Raw genomic sequence first — 21,740 nt, forward strand, 5'->3', positions numbered from 1 at the left:
CTCTTAATTTATTTACCTCAAATACTTATTATACATTGTCCTCTATTCACCATTAAGATGTAGGTGGGTAGGAAAATAGCTGCCCCATGTAGAATTACAATAGTACTTGTTTCAGAGTTCCACAGAAAAACTGGAAAAGAAACTCAAGAATTATGTTTTCTAATCTATTTTATACTCTGCTCAGTACTGTTTTTTATTCCTCAGTGTTTATGAGAAGGTTCACAGCATATAAAGTAGCTTTAAGTGTCAGTTAATAAAAATAAAATAGGTTTGCAGAATATAAGGAATATTGTGTCCTTATTTGGATACCTTTGCATAACTACTTAAGGATTTACTTGGGTCAATAATGTTTGCTACTGGTACTTGGCATGTATAGTGATATTAATATTGGAAAACATTAATGTGACCATGGTCTTCAGTGTAGATAATACCGCACCACCATAAAATGAATAGTTCATCTTTTGTTACATAGCATGGCGAAAGAGCACTGGACTTGGAGTCAGGAAATCCAAGTCTAAGTCTCATATCTTTTTTGTGTAGCATCTGTGACAGTTGTCATTTGTAATATGCTTTAGAACATATGATACATTATTTAAAAACATTCTTTTACCAGTTGTAAAATGGGAGCATTTCGCCAGAGAAATTGTTTTATCTAAGGACAGATTAAGAGACAAAACCAAAGTCTCAATTTAGGTTTTCTGGATTATGTTACCTGTTCTTCTAGCAATTATATATAACCTCTTAAACTTCCTGAGTTTCTGTTTTTCATCTATTTAAAAAGAGCATTATCTTCCCTATTTATTACATGTGTTTATTGTGATGATCAATTTCAAATAAATAACAATTATAATGCATTCTAAACTGTAATAGATCAAATATTTAAGAGATGTTAATATCAGTTCCTAGAGCAGCATCTTGTTTGATTTACGTCATTTATAGTTTATAACAACCAACCCCTCTGAATTTTTGATGTTAGTGTTTGCTTCTATTTGAATTAACTCTTTTTTATGTTTTATTATTATTGGAATATAATTAGCTAATACAAAAATGTTTTTCAGTCATTGTGTGTGAGAAAGCAGCACACAAAGACATACCACAGTGTTCTCATTTGCTGAGCAAACTACTCTTGCTTTTTCATGTGGAATGCAGGAGAACTAATTGAAAAAAAAGACAAAAATGAATTTTGACTCAGATTGTACAAAATGAATCATAACCTACTTTCTCATCTGAAAAGTGAAGAAAAAAATTAGAGATAGCCAACCACCACACAGCTTCACTGTCAGTGTCCGCACCATCAGCGTAGAGGGTTTTTCAGCAGAACAAAGAACACATCACTACTAGGCAGAAAATTGTAGGTAGTAGAAAATCTAGTTAATTTTTTCTTTGTCTGTAGTCTGCTGAATTGTCTTTTTTTTTTTGCCTTGATTAAAAATTCTAGTACAAAGTTTGGGACCCATCAAGCAATTGTTGCCCACATTATTCAGACAAGTACCTGTGACCTCTATAGAAACCAATCAGAGACAGAACTAGCTGGAACTACATCTGATTCCAGTGCCCTTTGTCAGGCAGTAAGAAGCAGGGAGATAGCAAAGCATTAGAACCCTGGCTGAGTGAACTCCTGCTTCCTTGAATTGAACTTATTTGGGTTATTCATGTGAATGATAAAGAAAAATGAAGATGTTGTCCTGCTGGGGTCCAGGATCCAGATGATGTATAATCTACTTCACTTGCAGGTGTACCTGAAAAAAAAAAAAAAGAATTTTGTACAAACGGAAAAACACTATAGCCACCCCTAGAACATGGTCTCCAATTAAGTCAGAATTGATTCTTTCTAATTCTTGTTGTTATAATACTTTCTTCATGACTTACATGGTTTTTATTTCTTACCTATACATATAACATGTATATGTTATATATGTATATATAGGTATATACACTATATAATATATATGTCTATATGTCTATACCTCCTACTTTACTATATAAGGTCAATTGAGAAGAAAGGTCATATCTTTCTTATCTTGCTCTTCCCCAAATGAAGAGATAGAGCTAGAAGAGGTCTGAGGTCTCTCTATGAAACTCCACTAGAACTTTTGCTTGCAGTAGAGGTTATCTAGTCTGACTTACTCCTAACTATTTCCACTAATGGGTTTATTTTTAGATTCACATATATGGAACACATAGCACATGTTACAAGTTTTATATGCGTTACTCATATTTCTTGACTATAATCTCATGAAGACAGCACTATTCTTCTACAGATGAAGAATTTAAGCAAAGAAAAGTCAAATAATTTTCCCAGAGTTTAGTAATTATTTCAGGTGCTATCTGAACCCAAAGCCTGGCTCTTAACCCAAAGCCTGGCTCTTAACCCCTGCATATACTGTGCCTGTGATTACAGGTTGCAGGTTGGCTAACTAGGCCTGGCAGAAGACTGGACCCAGGGAGCCTGTGCTCATCATCTGACTTTTCTGCCAAATCCCATTCTGTTTCTCCTCTGCTTCTCTTAGGTATTTTTTAAAATATAATTTTATTTTCTCCAATAGAAGGGTCCCATCACTGGCCAGGCAGCTGGTAGAAATCCATCATTTCATTTGCATTACACCAGATGCCTGCAGGAACATTCTCTTGACTCCCCCTATAAGGGTAATGGTGCCCAGCAGAGCCACTTAGTCTAGGTGATATAAGACAAGTGCTGAATAGAATACTCCTTTTGTTAACAGCACTTAAGATGCATCTCTGTCCCTGTTTCCTCTTGAATTTCAAACCTGTTTCTTGGTATTTTAGCATATCTATATCCAGAAATTCCTTTTTCCCAATGCTTCATCCCAATCTAGTGCTGCCTTCTTTCACACATGGAAATAGTTACTTTTAATTTAAACAAATCTATCCACAGTGGCATCTTATAGTCTAATGAGCCTTGGAGAAAGCAAAGTCCAGTCTCAGTGCCAAAGTGGAAATGAGAGAGGGAGAAGAGAACTCATCTTGCAAATAAGGTCACCCTATTGACATGTCATCAGGCAGAAGAGTTAAATGCAATAGCTAGCAATTGGCTCGCCAAGTCGGAAGTTGATGCTATTTTAGGCCATCAGCAGGAGTGTCAATGTATCTGTGAATTTTGGCATTTTATTTCACTAAGGTGGTTCAGGAAGCCACACACTGATTAACTGCTCCTTTGACTTTGTTCCCACTCCTAATTTTGGATATGTGGTGTCTTCAGATAGCTGCTGTAACACCCTGATTTTAAAGAAAACTTTTCTTGTGCTTCTAAAGCAATCCTGGGAACAGCCTACCCCACATCCTACTCTCCTGGAACCTCCCATGCTCTACGTCTCTGGTCCCAGGCACGTGGGGATACTACCGCTTCCGGTTCTCTTCTGGCAGATCGAGGAAATAGGTGTGTGTATCCAGTGGCCATCCAGGTGTGTGCATCCAGTGGCCATCCCAACTTTGTAGGTAATGGCAGCATTCTCACTGAGACTTTAGGCCCAAGGTGGATTCTTGGAGATCACAGAAGAAGATACCTGTGGAAGGAATGGCCTCAGCATTACAGTCACTTGCGAAGTCAAGAGATACCCTAGACAGGCCACAAGTTTTTCTTGGTAAGACTAGAAAAATTCTAAATTTTGTGTTTGTTGGGACATGTTTAGAATCCAATTTTACTTATAAACATGTTTTAAATGAGAAGGATAAGAATCTCTAGATTAAAACATGTATGTATTTGTTTGCTCCACTTATTTATTCAATAGTTATTACAGGTCTGCTATGTACCAAGCACTGCACTAGGCATTGCCATTAAACATTAGTCTACCAAATAGAGACAGTGTCTACAAATATCTCAATTTCAATATGACAAATGTACTACTGGAGTTAGGTGAAAAGTATTAGGGGGAGAAAGAAGTTAAGGGTGGCTTCCATAATTGGCAAATTGGGGAAAGGTTTTCAAATATAACTGATGTTGGGGCTGAATGTTAATGGAATTTTCCAGGTACATGTGAATTTAAGGGCATTTCAGATAAACAATCCAGTGGGTACAAAGAGATCAAAGAGGGAATTGCAAAATGTGCAATATGACTAGAGAATAGTGTATAGGAGGGGAAATGAGACTAAAAGGATGATCAGTGGTCAGTTCAAAAGGGTTTTTGGTTTCCTGCTGAATAGTCTAGAGTCTGTTTTGAAGGCCCTGAAGAACCATGAAGGATTTAGACAAGGAAACAGCATGATCTGATAGGTATTGATTAAAGATCACATGCTCTAGGTACTGTTGGGGGGCTGGATGTTAAATAGGAGAGAATTCAGGAGACTAAAAGTCAGTTGGGGTGTCATTTGCATTAGTTTAAGGGGAGCTAATAGAGCCTGAACCAAGGCAATTATGTTGTGAAATTTCAGGCAAGAGTAGAAGGGATGAGTTTAAATGCATTTCTGGGCCTCTGTTATGGGTGGGTGATGATATTAAGTGAGGAGAGAAAACAGGTGAAATTTAATAGTGACATGCCATCAGTCCCCAGAGATCCTCCATATCAGGAAGCAATTCAATTCCCTTCATCAATGCTTTTTGAGCACCTACTGTGCGCAGGCACTGTTACTGACCTTGGCCTAACAGCCTTGAAAAGGGGAGACAAAAAGCCTCTGTTTTTTAATGGCTTCCATTCTCCTAAGAGAGATAACACATAAATAAGTCAAATAATATAGTATGTCAGATGGTGGTATGTCCTACAGAGAAAATTAAGCAGGAGAAGGGCTAGTGGGTGCTTCACTGGTGGTGGGGATAGAAATAGCACTGCAAATAAGATGACAAATGCAACTGTGTGGTTCCTATTGTTAGTGGGATCTGGTCTGCCTAATTTTGTTTCCTTTCCATTTGTGTTTGTTTTACAAATTATTTTTCTTCTAAACAAAGGAAATAAACAGCAATAACAGCATAAACATTTACAAACACATAGATGTATACACAGTGGTTTGTGTTGCCAACATAACACATGCCAGGAAAACAAAACAAACAAAAAGCAGCTAAAAAGTAAATCTCAAAAGGGGGGGATGGAGGTTTCTGCAGACACTAATCCTTGTCCTTCAAATTGGAGGGTGGTTTGAGTTAGGAAATCCTAGAAAGAGAAATAATCAATATTTGAACCAGGATGATAATTCTGATATTCTTAATGCTGGGGAACCTTAGATTTAATTCAAATCCCTCAGTTTAGACAGAGAAACCTTGGACCTACAAGGAAGTAATGTATTTAAGGTCACTCAGATAGGTCTAGAGTTCATATTTTCTCACAGCCCATTTAGGGATCTTGTTATTACCCCCACCACACCAGAGAGTCCCAAAGTTTGGGGTCTGGGACCTGATTCTTGGGTTTGGATTTCCACTTGGCCACAGTGATCTTGAGCAAGTTTCACTTCTCTTTGTACCAATAACCTCCTTTGAAAAATAGAGATGATTACAACAGTATTTATGATAGTGTTTTTGAGGTTTAAATAAGTTAATAGTAATACACATAAATTACTCACATCAGTGCCTGACACAGTTAGTTTTCGGAAGATGTTCACTTCGTGATTATGATACCAGGAGTATTAGAGCATTGTGATGCAGGTTCCTTGGGCTTCGTGTGTTTACATAAAACCCTGAAACCCATCACTAGTGATGGTCACACATAAAATCTTCTGGAATTTCCAATTAAGATGCTAAAATATTAAATAGTTCTTTGGGGGTTAATGAATAAATATAAAACACATTAACAGAATTTTGATTCTCATTTCATTGTCAGAAATTTTTGATAGTCCAATTTTGAGCTGAGTTATATGAGATTCTAAATCAGCAGAGGAACCCTAACCTATAAAGATGGGGGGGGCATGTCTTACTCATTTAAGTACATTTTATGTAGTTTGCCCTCACAATTGTTGACAGCCATTACTGAGCACTGACTCCGTGCTCAGCACCACACTGAATGCTTTGTACAGCTGATGACACCTAATCCCCACTGCGGGGAGGCATTCGTGTCTGCATTTTATAGATGAGAAAATTCAGTCCAAAGGCAGTCCAGGGCCTTGTTCAAGGTCACATAGATAGAACAGTAAAAGGCAAAGCCTAATTCTTATAAATCAAGTCTAAGTTCATGTTTCTGAGCATATATGTCTGTTTTTAATGAAGAAACTATTCTCAACTAATAACTTTATTCTGCCATTAGTCTGCATTTTATACTATTGTCCTTTTTGTGCCATTCCTCATACTCAGTCATCAAATTATAAAATCATGAGTGTTTTGGAGCTGGAGGTACAGAGGGGGAATTTCCTGTTTCTCACCTAGAATACTAAGAATCACAGGAGGGAGTTTTATCACTGTACCTACATACCCTTGTACACCTACCTTGTTTATATGTAGACTGTGATTCTGACACAACCCAGACCCACCTCCACTGAGAAAATGCTATCAATACGAGAAAATTTAGCTGATGGAATGTGCCATATTCCCCAGGTGCTAAGTGGTGGTTGAGGGTGTCGGAAAGTTTGAGAATTAGTAATTAATTTTTATGAAAACTGAGAACCAGAGGGTAGCAATAACTTCCCCAAGATCACGCCTCATTTATGACATACCTACATGTAGAACCTGCTTCTTCTGACTTTCAGTGTTAGGCAATTTTCTTGTTTATTTCCCAAAATTGCCTTTGCGAACACACTGTGTTCTCCTCAGTGGTTCTAGAAGAACAGAAGGCAAAAAAAAAAAAAAAAAAACAGGGAGTTTCCAGGGGTAGTGATTGATTTACCTGAAATCCCGTAACAACTCAGTTGGTAAAGAGACGATAAGTTCATTAGATTATGCTGTTCTACACATATTCACTTGGTCCTAGTTAAGTCACAGCTCATCGATATGGAATACACATTTTCATAATAGTAGATTTGTGGGTTGCATGGCTTTTTTTGTCTGTTTTCAATTTCTGTTTCTTTGATAACAAATAGCAGAAATGGCGAAACTCAGCAGGAGAATTATCTCCTAAATTTTCTGTGATCTCTCTCTTTTAGTGAGTCAGTATGTCTAGTAATGACACAGTACATGACAAGGTTATTTGGTTCTGTTGGTAAGTAAATATTTATTGACAGCCTACTGTATTTCTGTCACTGTTCTAGGTGGGATGAATTAAGAGTTGTTATAAATCCTTTCTGGGGAAAAATGTGCTATAAATAATTAAATTCAGATGTCTCTATTCCCAAGAAACTCATAAACTGCTTAAGGTTAATGATTGAAAAATACATAATTTCAGGGGAAAAGGGGAAGGGTTTACAGGAACAAGTATAAAGGACACATGGACAAAAACTAGGGGCAGGTGGAAATGGGAGGGAGGAGGGGAGGGGTGGATGGGTAGGCTGGGATGGAAGTAAAAGATAGAAAATTGTACTTCAACAACAATTAAAATAAAATTTAAAACATACATAATAATTCTTTTACTATGTGATAAATGTTATAAAGTAGCATTGTGCATGCGACTGTGAGAAAGAATATTTGGGGCCCTGAGGTGAGGGAGAATTTTAAGGGGTGATATCTGAGTGAAGTCTTCAAGGAAGGAGAGAATTTTTCCCAGTAGAGAAAAAGGGAGAAGATGTTACATAGAGAAGAAATATCATGTGCAAAAGAATAGAGGTAGGAGAACATGGTGAATTTAAGAACTTGTAAGATGTTGCTGAGTTTATAAAAAAGTTCTCTTAGACAGAAGCAAACTTGAGTTGAAGAAAATGTGGTGGCACATGGGAGGCTGGAGAGCCTGGGGTTCAGTGATGAAAGCTCTTGTGAGAGGTCATAGAAGGGGTATGTGTTTCTGTGCAAAATGAGAAATTGGTGGCTATCATTAGGCAGAGGGTAGCCTCAGATTAGGGACATAAAAAATAGAGGGGATAACCACTTTTATTGTCATATAACATCACTAATGTCCTAATCCTAGATAATTTTATAAAGCCACTTCACACAGGATAATGGAACTGGAAATTTCATGAGAACAGATTTGAGGGACTTATGAGGTGAGAAAAAAGGTATTGCTGTCATTTTTATCACTGTTCAAAACAGGAAGTGCCTAGGTATGCAGAAATGCAAGTTAAGTCAAGGAACTTTCTGGTGTGTTTTTTTGTGTGTGTATTTTAATTTTTGCACATCAGCAGTCCTACTACTGAATGTTATTATGTGAATAATCCACCTGTTTTAATTGAAGGAGAACTATCACATTTTAAAAGCTAGCATACACATTTAAAGATTAGTTCCTCAGAAAATCACTGTATGTGTGTGTGTAGTTTATTCTGGTCCCACCATCAAGGAGAAAACTTTTCAAGCTCTTAATACCTATTTAAGAATTTATATGTGTCTAGAGTAGAAATTACCATTGGGTCATTTCCTAATTCTGTTGTTGTTGTTGTTGTTTTTAATGAAGAAAATGACATTTGGAGAAAAACAGGAGTCTAAGGCAAAACTACCAACAGGCAGTGCCCAGGCTAATACTTGGAAAACTTAATTCCTTTTTGCATCATTTATTTGCAAGGTGTATAGTAGTTATGAACTAAGTGAATTGTCCAAGGTAACAAATATCTTGGTATTTACTTATAAATGTAGAAGTAGTAAGAAAAGTATGTTGGGGAAATTTGGTAAGGACGTATGATTGGATTTAGCATATGTAACCCTACTTCAAATCCTTTTTCAAAGGGGAAGAAGGGTAGGACATGGGTGGGCAAAAAAAATGAGAACACCTTAAGCTTCTCTTCCCTTCTTCTTCGTTCTCCAATGGGTTTGATATGATATGAGGGTATTTTGTCAGCTATAAAAGATTGTGTCATTATTATTGTATGGTATCTGTATTAGTTTTCCATTGCAGCTGTAACAGATCACCAAAAACTTACCATATTTTCGGACCATAAGATGCACTCCTCACCAAATTTGGGAGGGAAGGGGGAGGTGCATTTTATAGTTCGAATGTAGCTTACCTGGCTCTCTGTGTGGGGGGCAGTGGTGGAGTGGGGTCACAGGTTATTAAATATTTTACCACATTTTTTCTTCAAAATTTTTTTCCTTGTTTTCCTCTCTAATACCTAGGTGTGTCTTATAGTCCTAAAAATATGGTAGTCACTTGAAACAACACAAATTCATAATTTTATAGTTCTGTAGGTCAGAAATTGAACATGGGCCTCAGAGGGCTAAAATCAAGGTGTTAGTAGGGCTACAGTTCTTTTTGAATTGACCAAGAGGCAACCCAATTCATTTCCTTTTCCAGCTTGTAGACACTGCCCACACTTTTACCTTGTGGCCCCCTCCTTTCAACTTCAAAGCCTACAGCATAGCATCAGTGACCATTTCTCATTAGTCAAGTCTCCCTCTGATCACAGCTGGGAAATGTTCTCTGATTTTAACCACCCAAGTGATAGATTAGACCCAACTGGGTAATCTTAGATAATAACCCTATCTCAAAAGTCTTAATTTAGACACATCAGAAAAGACCCTTTTGTCATATACGTATTTCCAGGCTCCAGAGATTAGGACATGGTGGTCGTTGGGAAATCCTTTTACTGTCTACCAGAATACCCTTCTGGTAAATTTCCAATGGCTCTCTAGAGATAACAATGGCAGGCTGGTCCTTGGGACACACGTGGAGGTGCGCTCCAAAAACCTGATTGATAGCAATGCAACTCTTCCTGTTGGTTTGACCCTTGGAGTAAAGGAAAGCTTGAGATTTGCCTAAAACTTTAATGGTGCTGAAAGCTACACAGTGGGAAAGGTCATTTTGACTTAACAACCACATGAAGATCCTGGAGTATCTAGAACAAATTTGTTGATCCCCAAGTAAGCTTGATCCTTTTGATGGAACATCTAAGCTCATAAGTTATTAGAAACCCAGGTTGGGTTTTTCTCAATGTAAGTTGTCCTTGTCCAATCCTTTACTTAATGCATACAGGCTCCCTCCTTTATTTCTTTATTCTTTTCTTCATCCTTCATCATTTTATCCTTCCTTTCTCCCTGTCTCCCTTTGTTTCCTTCCTTTTATTTACAGAAAAGTAGTGGAAGAAAGGAGAGTGAGGGAAAAAAGATGAGGGGGGAATATACGTGTTAAAGAGTATATGGGTGAAGAGAAGAGGTCAGGAAGAGAGGTTTTACATTCCTAACCCCATGCCAGTCAGTATCATGAAAGTTTGTTTTCTGAAAATAATTAATACAGGAGTTCCAGAATTTGTTGTAGTAGCAAAATCTCTAGAAAACACGAAGGGGAATTAAGAAAGCTTGTGACTCGTACTATGGTGAAGAATATGTTCACAAAATCATAGGTTTTTCTGAATTAGACAACAACAGGCTCCCAAGTGGAACATTAATTTCCAACAGTAAGAACCAGGTTAGACACAATTCAGAAATGAGAAAAGTTATTTTAAGATCTGGACAGGAGGGAATGTGCTCTAGTCATCCTAGGGATACACTTACATTCACATTTCAAAAATCCCCTCTTCTAGGAACCACTGTACAAAGGGGGACACCCCCCAAAAAGGAATTTGTTTACAATAAAAAGTATGTATTTATTCTTACATATTTAAACTTCAGTCATCTTTAAATTACTTTCCATTTGATACAATACACCTAATAGAGACTTTTTTCCACTGCTCAAAACAGTTTTTGAACTCATCAATTTTGATGCCTTTAGTGCTTCTGCCATTTTTTGTTTGTTTTACCTCTTCCACATTTGCAAAATGTTTCCCTTTGAGAACTTTTTTCATGTGGAGAAACAAAAAAAAAAAAGCCACTTGTGGCAAGAGCAGGAAAATAGGAAGGATGGGGCTCAGGGGTCATACCGTTTTGGGTGAAAAACTGCTGAATGCTCAGTGTGGTGCGGGCAGGTAGGTGCACTCATAATTCACCCATCACAAAATGGGCAAATGCATTGAAAGAATATTAAAAAATATAACTAAAGCCAAATATATCTTCTCACAACAACACCACCTGGCATACTGATACAGATGGGTTCGTATGACACTCACCTAGCGGGTGAAGCCTGTGCTATAAGGGGCCCACCCTCCAGAAGACTGTTATGGGTTTTTTTGGTGTCTCCCATGCATACTATAACTTGCAATATTAATGCTGATTATGACAGATTAATCGGTATGGATCATAAAAGAGTATCCCACTGAAAAGAGAAAAGGTAAACATTTCTAAGTTATCTAATTCATATTTCTTCATCATAAAATGAAGGTAAAATATGCATCTTCTATGGTATTTCAATCAAACCGAATGTCAGTGGAAATGCCCTTTGGACTATTGGAGCAGAAAAAGCTCTTCTTTCTGCTCCTTTTCATTTTATTATCCTCCCTTAGAGGGAATGCATTGTCCCTTAGTTGGCCCAGAGAGGAAAGTTGGACTTGCTGGTACCTTGGCCATGGATGGCAAAGTTGGCAAATCCCAAGTGAAAGTGAAACTAGGTGAAAAAGAGTTCGAATTGGCTGTTGTTGAGCTGCTTCACCCATAGTTAATGGCCACCGATGATTTGAACTCTGTTACTTTACAGATGCTTACCTTGACAACAATCCTAATTCTAATCCAAGTCTCATGTGAGTGTGTATAGGAGTTGTCTAAAGGGAACAGTCCTGTGTTTCTGTGCTGCAGAGTAACTATGTTCACAGAAAAGAGTTCTCAGTCTATCTTAGAAATTTTGTCTTCCTTCGCCAAAAATGTGTGAGTGTATACAGATATGCATGGTAATATGCTACCATTAAGATACAGAACCTCTGTAGAAAACTGAGGAATTCTGTAATACTTCTAAAAAATAATTCACTGTTTGCATGTTGCCCCATAAATCTGTACTAAACTCAATTTTTTAATTGCGTTTTGTACCCTTCAATATACTTAAATAATTTTTATATAAATTATAATCCTTTTCTCAATAACTTTATTTCAAGATTAATCACTTTTTGCTACTGTGCCATATTTTTGTTTGTTTTTATTTCTAAGTGGTTATTGTTTGCATGTAAGGAAGCTGTTGACTTTGCCAGACAACTTACTGATTTATGTTATTAGTTCTGTAACCCTTTTGCTGCAGTTACCTGGATTCTTTCAAGCATGCACTATTATTTACTAATTTTGTCTCTTTTCTTTCCCAGTTTTTGTATTAGTTATCTAATTTTCTTATGGCTTTCCTACATTTAGAAATATATTATTGAATGAAAGAGATATCGGACATCTCTTCTTTTTGTAGCAGTGCCTTTAGTATTTCATATTTTCATAGAGTCTTTACTACCAATATCAGCCAAATACTTTTTTCTTATGGGAGATTTCATTCCATTTCTCTCTTGCTTGGATTTTTAATTAGAAATTGCCATTAAATTTTATTAAATTTGTATATTTACTCAATATTAAAGTTATATTTTTCTTTTGTTTGTGTAAGTGAGTTATGTTTATAGAATTACTAATGAGGATTCATCCTTCCATTATTCATATAAAACCTATAAAACTGTATAGTATATACTACTTGATAATCTGTTGGCTTCCAGCTGTTAATGCTAGTTATTTAGAATCCTTATGCCTATATTCATAAATCAGGATTGGTCCATACTTTTGGCAGAATATCATGTTTTCGTGTTAAGCATAGGCCATCCTTGCAGTTTGAAATCTTATTTTTATAAGGTCTGGAATAGTTTGACTTGTTTAGAAATTATGTCTTCCTTAAGCATTAGGGTGAGCTGGGTTTAAAGTCACATGTCTTTTTTATTAATAAATCTTTAGCAAACTTATAAATTTTGAAAAAGGACTCAGGGACATGGACAACAGTATGGTGATTACAGGGGTAGGAGGATATAAAGGGGGTTATACAGTAATGGAAAAATACCCCATAGGTGTATGAAAAGATGCTGAGCATCCCTAGCCATTAGAGAGATGCAAATTAAAAACACAACGAGATATCACCTCACACCAGTCAGAATGGCCATCATAAACAAATCAACAAACAAGTGTTGACAAGGATGTAGAGAAAAGAGAACCCTAGTACACTGTTGAAAATACAGACTGGTGCAGCCACAGTGGAAAACAATATGGAATATTTAAAAATTAAAAATGGAACTGCCTTTTGACCCAACAATTCTACTGCTGTGAATATACACTAAGAATCTCAAAACTCCAGTTCAAAAGAACTTCATCACCCCTATGTTCATAGCAGAACTATTTACAATAGCCAAGTGCTGGAAACAGCCTAAGTGCCCATCAGTAAATGAGTGGATGAAAAACTCTGATACATTTATACAATGGAATACTACACAGCAGAAAGAAAGAAGAAAATCCTACCTTTTATGACATCATCGATGGAACTACAGACTATTATGCTAAGTGAAATAAGCCAGGTGGTGAAAGACAAATACCATGTGATCTCACCGTTAAGAGGAATCTAATGAACAAAGTAAACTAATGAGCAAAATAGAACCAGAACGTGGAAGCATGGAACAGACTGACAGCAGACAGAAGGGAGGGGGTTGGGGGATAATGGTGGAAAGAAAGGGAAGGGACTAGTCAAAGAACATGTATGAATGACCCATGGACATGGACAACAGAGTGGGGATTGGCTGTGGGAACAGAGCACGGGCTGGGCAAAGGAGGACAAAGGGGGAAAAATTGGTATAACCATAATAGAATAACAATAAAAAATTTTATATAAAGACTAGCCCCTACATTTACATATAAAAACCTTATAAGTTTCTTTGTGATTATTTGGCTATACTGAAGTATATTCATGTATCTATTTATTTTATTTCTGTTGGAATTCATTTGGTAGTTTACATATTTTGCTCGAAAATCACTCAGTTTATCAAGAGTTTTAACTATATTAACATGATGAAGGCATATTATTCACTTATAATTTTTAAATATCTTTGTCTGCATTTATATCTCTTTTCATTATATCTGTTTTTCCTGTTTTTCCTTTAGCTAAATTTTCCTAGGAGTTTTATTGTATGTTTATGTGTGTGTGTGTAGAATTTGATTGTTTTTTAACTTAATCACTATTAGTGTTTAGCTTTATTAATTTCTACTTCCTACTTTCAGTTTACTTATTTTTGTAGTAGCTTAATCTGTATATTAGTTTATTTATTTGCCATTTTTATAAATAATGAAAACATTTAGATAATAAATGTTTCTCTAACTTCATCTGTATCCCAAGGGTTTTGATATGTCTTTTAAAATTTATTATAAATGTTTTATAATTCAGTTTTAATCCAAGAATTATTAAAAATTTACTTCCAAGGTTTTAATTTTTTTCAATTTTTTAAAATAGAAATAAACATTGAACTTTATTACTGACATATAAATTCCTGACTGAGCATTATAAAACTTACCCAGCTCATTACTGAATTTGGTATTTTGTCAGCTGGGAACACTAAATACCTCCACTTAACTTGATATTTGTAAAGCTCAGAGCAGCATTGGGGTTTCTGTACACTTTGGCAATTGCCCCATGGCTAATTTGGCCAATTTCCAATTCCTCAGGGAGAGAAAATGAGTTGTCTCATTGCCACCTGCTATTAACTAAATGCTTAGGATTCAGTGTCCTAAGGGTGACTGGGAAACATGGGGGTGGATTATTGTGGCAGCCTGTGGAACCTCCTTCCTCCGGGAATTTTGAGAACAGCAAAGAAGCATCTGTCTGGGGTGGTTTTATGACCAGCCTTGCCTAAAGGCAGGTGCACGGATTAGATGACCTGTGAAGATTGTTATCCATCCCAATGACTTCAATGGAAAAGATGCATTTGCTGAATTTGAAAAGAGTCCAGGAGGATCACTGATAGGTTTGGGGAGCATATGGTCAAGGGCCTGAAGATTTTTAGCCCTTCTTGAAATTGGAGCTACTCAATGTCACCCTGTGCCCTGAATTCAAGAATGTCATCTTCCACATGTGGACCCAGCCATTAGTTCTGCCATCCTTGGAAGTTTTATGCATATGTAGTTCAAATATATGATTATAAGCAGAATTCTTTTTTCAAAGATAGCTCATCTGATTTATACATAGAAATTTAAATATACCGTTGAGTCTGATTCTTTTGGTTAAGCCAGATCATCATGCCCTGACCCAATGACCTTCATTTTTCTAATCTTGTTCTTGAGAGGTTATCCTGTGTTTGTTTCGGGCAATTAAATCGCCTGATTAATTTTTCAGTGGAGTTTTCGAAAGCATATCAACAATAAATGTACTTTAGGTACAAGACAAAATGCTTAAATGAATTAACCAAATTAAATCACTTTTATTGTGATCCAATTATTTATTTGACATGAGTACCCTCGATATGATCCCTATAGACCGTACCTCTTGAGGAGGGTCTCATTATAGTCTTTCCTGCAAGTCAGAGCGCACCCTCAGCTCAAGGGAAGTAGGTTGCCCAGCTGAATCTATGCTCAGCAGCAGCAAGGCATGAGGCAGAGAGCCACAAGAGCTGTTGCTCAAACTCAGCTTTTATTAAGTGCGGATTCACAGGAGATAGAACACCAATATTACATTAATATCCTCTCCTCTATAATATCACACACAGTTAACACACAACAGTCAACGGGGGATTAACAAACCCGAGTCTCAGTCCTAGGCCCAGGAAACAGCATCAGCAAGCAGGTGTCTCAGTCCGATAGGAGTGATGCCTCAGATGGTGTGGAAGTTCAAGTTCAGTTGGGCAGGGCCTCCAGCAACATGTGACCTGGGGTAGTGTGGAGCAGCAGCTTGTGGTGGTAGTTTAGCTGTCTCGGTTGTGGCTCTGAAGTTGACCTCAGTTATACCCAAATTCTTGGCACGTGATTGAGCTGTGGCTCAGGGCCAAGAGCCCCGAGCACTCTATTGGTAGGTGTGCCCTCTCTGCAGACACATCTATCTATATGCTGATATCTTGGATATGCCACCCTGGCAGGCATTTGGCAGGGTGCCTGGCCTGATTTAGGTAGTTTCCTTCTTGAACCAAACTGTCACAGCTGGCCAGCAGTCATCTTAGTTGACATGAGTGACTCCATTTTGTTTTATATACTTTATTTTATATTGACCAGAACAATGGTATTTTATTGGTCCTGTTCCCCACACTATTGTAATGTACTAACCTATTTTAAAGTCATGGAGAAAGAGAAATGCCCCAAAAGGTTTTCAGAATGATACGTCAGATATAAGGACTGGAGTTACAAACCAACAGTAGGAAAATTATTGTGTGTCTACACAGGTGTCAAAATGGCCAGAGAGCAAAAGTAAACATGAGATAGGCAACTGATTCACTTTGTTATCCTAGCAGAGTTAGAGGGATTATGATTTAGGGTAGCCCTGCATGGAATAGGTGGTTTGGATGAGCAGAATGGGAATTACTTCTCTAATTAGGAGAGGAGGCAGGACCTGCCACAAACCTCTCTTGGAATTTTATACTACTTTAAAAAGAATGGTTATGCCTGATCAAAAGAGTAGTGCTTTCAGAAAACAAAAAAGAAATATGTTCCTTAACTCACACTATCTACCCAATCCAGATGTGTTAAAGGACTAATCTTTAAAAACTACTTTTTTAAAACCTAGGGTAAAATATAAATTTTGTTCTGATCTAGTACTGAGGAAGGATTTTCTTTGTGCTTACAGAGAAAGAAGGAACAAATTATAAAAGAAATTGTCAATAGATTTCACAACAAAAATTTTAGATGTAAATATATAAATGTTAAAGATAAAATTAAGAAAATAAATGGGCCCTGGCTGGTGTAGCTCAGTGGATTGAGCGCGGGCTGGGAACCAAAGTGTCCCAGGTTCGATTCCCAGCCAGGGGTACATTCCTGGGTTGCAGGCCATAACCTCCAGCAACTGCACATTGATGTTTCTCTCTCTCTCTCTCTCTCTCTCTCTCTCTCCCTCTCTCTCCCTCCCTCCCTCCCTCCCTCCCTCCCTTCCCTCCCTAAAAATAAATAAATAAAAAAAAAAGAAAATAAATGGGAATTACATTTTTAATTAATATGATAAATAGTTGAATGAGTATGGTAAATATGATATGAAAAAAAATTGGTGCAATTGCAGAAATCCCAATAGGGATACATAGTGGATGTTACCAATTCTTAAACAAGTAAATACAAATGGATAATTAACTTAAATGTTATTCTTACTAAGAGTGAATAGAAATTAAAACAACTGAATTCTAATTTATTTTTGTCTATGGAATTAGCAAAGATTTAGAAAAAGAAACTACACTTATTTGCAGCTGGTGGGAATGTAAATTGGTCCCACCCCTTTGGAAAATTATTTGGAAATATTCTGTAAGAACTTTCAATGTTTCATGTTTCTCAATCTGATAGACAGGAAAACAGACCGATAGATGCATAAAGAGATATATTATAACAAAATAGAAATTTGAACATCCATTTGCAAAAAATGCTCACTGAGAAATAATTTATAATGGCAATTACATGGTCTAAGTGACCAAATACAAGTACTTGTGTTATACAATATTATAGCTCTCAAATGATGAGATATTATTAAAATACTATAAAACATGAAGAATTTAATGTATTTATGAAAGTGCTCTTCTGTGGGAGAAAGGTTAAACTTGTACATTCAGTGTGATCAAAATTATATAAAAATATACATAGGAAGTCTTTAAGAAGACTGTTTAAAATATAGACTTTTTCAGTAATCATTATATGATTATTATTTTTCCACACTTTTCCTTAATTTTCAAGTTATCTATGATGAACATGTGCTATTTTCATAATAATGAAATACTTAAAACGAGTGAAGAGATCACTGGATTGAGGGTTGGGAACCAGGATTCTAGAATCCAGAGAGACTTGTGAAATCATCTTTTCTGGCTCAAAGATTTTATGAGCCAATGTTTTACAAAAGAGCTCTTCGGACTGTACTCATGAGTCTGCCAACCGTAATAGACAGGTAAGCAGCCTAGATTAAATTTTGGGTAGTTGAATTTCAGAACTCCTCCCCATTAATCACCTTTTTTTACTTTTCTGGAAGAGATGTAAGAAATTACTGATGTCATTTCTCTCCTTCCCACTTGGCCTCCCCTATGAATGGTGAAGCAAATATTCAACAGTGTTTTTGGTCTTAGAGCCACATACTACTTGAGCACCAAGAATGATTTTTGCCAGTTCTGACTCGGGTTTTTTGCTGCATGTCCCCATCATGGACTTTTGAAATGTTTAGTAGCCTCAGGAAATGTGGTAGTGCCCTCTAGGTACAGGGCTGAGGAAGGCTTTATTCACCTTTTCCAACCCTATGATTCCGACTGAAATTGTAGTCAGCATGTGTGGGAACCCCTTGAGAAAAATTTGTTCTATTTGAATGATCTACAGATTAACCTTCCTTTTACCTCTTTCTCAGCCCCTACCTACCTTATTCTAAGATGTGGCCTGTTCTACTCACTCATCCCGTTCTCATTTGCTTCTTTCATTCCAGGCATAAAGTGAAATGTTTTGTCTGTTGTAACCTCCCTCCTGCATATACATTCTCTTTCTCTTCCTCTCCCTACTTTTTGCTGTTACTACTTTTGGTACTTGTGTACTTGTATTTCAATTGAGTCTTGGAATGTCGTTGTGCTCTTAGTCCACTAGTTTGATCTGTTGTTATAAGGAAATAAAATTTTATAGCAAACAAGTTCTCAGTAGTGTTATTTCCAAATGATTAAGATCTACAGTGAATCTGCAGATCTTTGACCAGAACAATAACCCCAATTTTTGTGATATATATACTATTGGCATTGAAAAAAACCACCTTGAAGGAATCTTACAATGTTAAGTGAAAATCAGTGTGACATTAATTATATGCGATTCAAAATATGTGAAGCTAAACAATGATTTAGGGTAATGTTTGCCTTTGGGAAGAAGGTGGGGTTGTGACCAAGGGATAAAACAAAAGCAAAATAATATTAGATGTCCTATGTTGGTTGTGTAAAAAAATAAAACAACAATAAGCATAAAAGTGGCATTTATTGATATGCTAGGTGCTATGCAAATTCTTCTTGTGCACTAATTTATGTAATTCCCACAGCCACTCTGATTAAGTAGGTATAATTATGTCCATGTTGTACAGTGAGAAGACTTAGGTCCAGACAGTTCAGGTGACTCAACCAAGGACAAGTCGAAGAATTACTTCAGAAATCATGCTTCTAATTGTTCTTTTTAATACAGTAATAGGGCTTAGACCATCTGGGCAATTTTTGTCTACCCTAGGGGTAAGTTTAAAGCTGTTTATTTTACTGTGTCAATACTTGTATAGGGATACAAGAATCACAATTTCCAAATAGTCACGTAATAGAATGTGGGTTGCTTTTAATCATGAAGATACTGTCTTAGTTGCTGCACCAAGCTTTCTGGTGTCCCCTAACCCAATTTTGAACATTTAATTGGAACCCTGATCATATATATTTGACTTCTGTTGTGAAAGTTACATTCATTTTATTCTTTCATTTGACATCAGCAAGACATAATTCCTATAGACCAATTAGTGATGTGCCTTTCAACTCTTACTATGATAATATTAGCCAGCATAAATATCAGACTTCTCTTGTGAAGATTGCTGCTTTAAGTTTTAAAAAGTTATTTCAGAAAAATGCCTTGCTACTGCATGTAATGCCAGATACCTAGCATTAGTTGGAATCCACATGGAGCACACAAAAAGTGAGCACAGTTTTTGCCATGAAAGTTCCTCAAGGTCTTGCAGGGGAGATGAGGCAAGTATATAAATGCCTATGTAGCACGAAATGAATTCATATGTTTGCTTAAAAAGAGTTAAAAATTTCTACAATAATTTGAAAAGAGAAGACAGTATGCATGCTTTGAAGGTATAAAGACGGGCTTCATGAAGAACTTATTAGAAAAATGGGCCAAAGAATTCACAAAAGGGGAAACATTTCAGTATTCATTAGTAACAGTGAGAGAAGAAGGAAGGAAGGAAGGAAGGAAGGAAGGAAGGAAGGAAGGAAGGAAGGAAGGAAGGAAGGAGGGGAGGGAGGGAGGGAGGGAGGGAGGGAGAGAGGAAGGGAGGAAAGGAGGAAGGAAGGGATGGAGAAGGGGCAGGAAAGAAAATGACTGATTGCTTATCAGGTTTTTTGGAGAAGACAGCATTTGAGATAGGCATTGGATAGTAATGTATGATTTCAATCGGTGAAAAGAGGATGCCTGACATGAAGAAAGTAGGAATAACATAAGCAAAGACAAAGAGATTGGAAAACATGAAGTACTTGAGAAACAGATGTCATAAAGGAAACATATAATTCCCTTAGGACTGGAAGATCTGTACTGGTTCTTAGGAGATATATAGATGATAGATATATAGATATCTATATATATGTCTATATCTCTGTCTATATATATATATATATATATATATATATATATATATAATTTCATGGTCCTATAGTGGAGGACTTTAAATCTTGAATGGCATGTCAATGCATGATTCCATAGGAGATGAAATTCTAGGGAAACTCAGGAGGGGAAGCTGTTAAGACAAATCTAGAAGTTCTTGAAAATTGGTTACTATCCAGGAGAATGGGCTACCTTCTAACTAAAGATGGGAGTTAGTTATTTTAGAGTCGCCAAATATCCTAGATAAACCAGTCTGCATGGATGTAACAGTGTTATCTGTGAGCCTGCTAAAGACCAGAATTTGCAATAGCCCTTTGAGTGGTAGTCATCCTATCTTTATCCCTTGCTAAAAGGCCAGAATTTGGAGTAATCCCTATGCCTGCTTGATAGTAATACAGCACTGCCATTTTGTACAATCATACCTGAAAGCTTCTTCTTAGGTCTTCTGTATCTCACATTTCATGAAGGTAAATGATTAATGACTATCTTTCAAAGTCCATCACTGGCTTGTTTGTTAATATAAAAATGTTATTAAAAATGTGCCTTTTGCTTCTTAGGCAGAATGTTCACAGAAATTAGCAGCTGTATCCATGTTGACCTAAGCCCAAAATGTATCCACATGTGTACTGACAGACTCTGTAAGGCAATTTTATCCAAGTTGCCCATACAGAGCTAATGTGGACATTAATAGAGGCATCATCAAGCCAATCACTCTGTTGCTATAGTTCACTAAATGTTGTTTTTGCAATAGGGACTATGTTTCCTCATGGGCTCTGCGGTTTAATTCACTCGTGATAATAACAATGAGTAAATGGATCCACCTGTGACTTCAGATTATATTCTTTCAGTTTATGTCTGCAAGAAAAATGTAGTATGTTTTCTGCTTTGCTACATTCATGTTTTCTATTAAGATACCTACCTAAGCTCAATGTCTGACATCAATTTTAATAAGATAAATTACATTTAACTGTGTATCAACCTTTCATATTAATCTATTTTAAATATTTTATCCCACAGTTAGAAAAATTACTCTTACTTATTAGTGAAGAACACTCCTTTATAAGGAGTGCTTTATACTTTAGGACGTCATAACTTACTTTAAATATTTCAGGCACAATAAATGCTAAGAAATGAAATAGAAGCCTGAATTCACATGGTAAGAACCATTTAAAAGTGGTGGGTTTTTTTTTGTTTTTTTGTTGTTTTTTTTTTTTTTGCAGATTGTGATTGCACAGTTAAACTTACCTGATGTACTCAGCAGGTTGTAAAATTTGTATCTTTCTGTGGTGATCCATGAGGGATGACTTCATCATAACGAAACACTTTTAAATTCGATTCTTGTGAGTTGCAAAATGATTGTCATCTTCCCCCCACCGGGGGGGGGAAAAAAGTGTGTGGGTTTTCTTGTTTGTTTAACATCAAAAAGCAGGTA

General features: G+C 36.6%; 1 protein-coding gene and 1 long non-coding RNA gene across 9 annotated transcripts in view; one reads left to right on the forward strand and one right to left on the reverse strand.

Annotated features, from left to right (window-relative positions):
* LOC123826937 (LIM domain containing preferred translocation partner in lipoma) overlaps positions 1–21,740 on the forward strand; it is a 634,789-nt gene that overhangs the window by 481,113 nt on the left and 131,936 nt on the right. The window lies entirely within an intron of this gene.
* LOC123826939 lies at positions 778–15,696 on the reverse strand. Of its 2 annotated transcripts, none has more exons than XR_006787147.1 (3): positions 15,551–15,696; positions 3,362–3,524; positions 778–1,739 (listed from the first exon to the last, which is right to left on the reverse strand). It is a non-coding gene; the product is annotated as an uncharacterized LOC123826939 (long non-coding RNA). The 2 variants fall into 2 exon arrangements; XR_006787148.1 differs by having other exon boundaries at positions 3,294–3,524.

Source organism: Phyllostomus hastatus, unplaced genomic scaffold, assembly GCF_019186645.2.
Source record: "Phyllostomus hastatus isolate PE091 unplaced genomic scaffold, TTU_PhHast_1.1 phas_contig_86, whole genome shotgun sequence".
Lineage (NCBI taxonomy): Eukaryota > Metazoa > Chordata > Mammalia > Chiroptera > Phyllostomidae > Phyllostomus > Phyllostomus hastatus.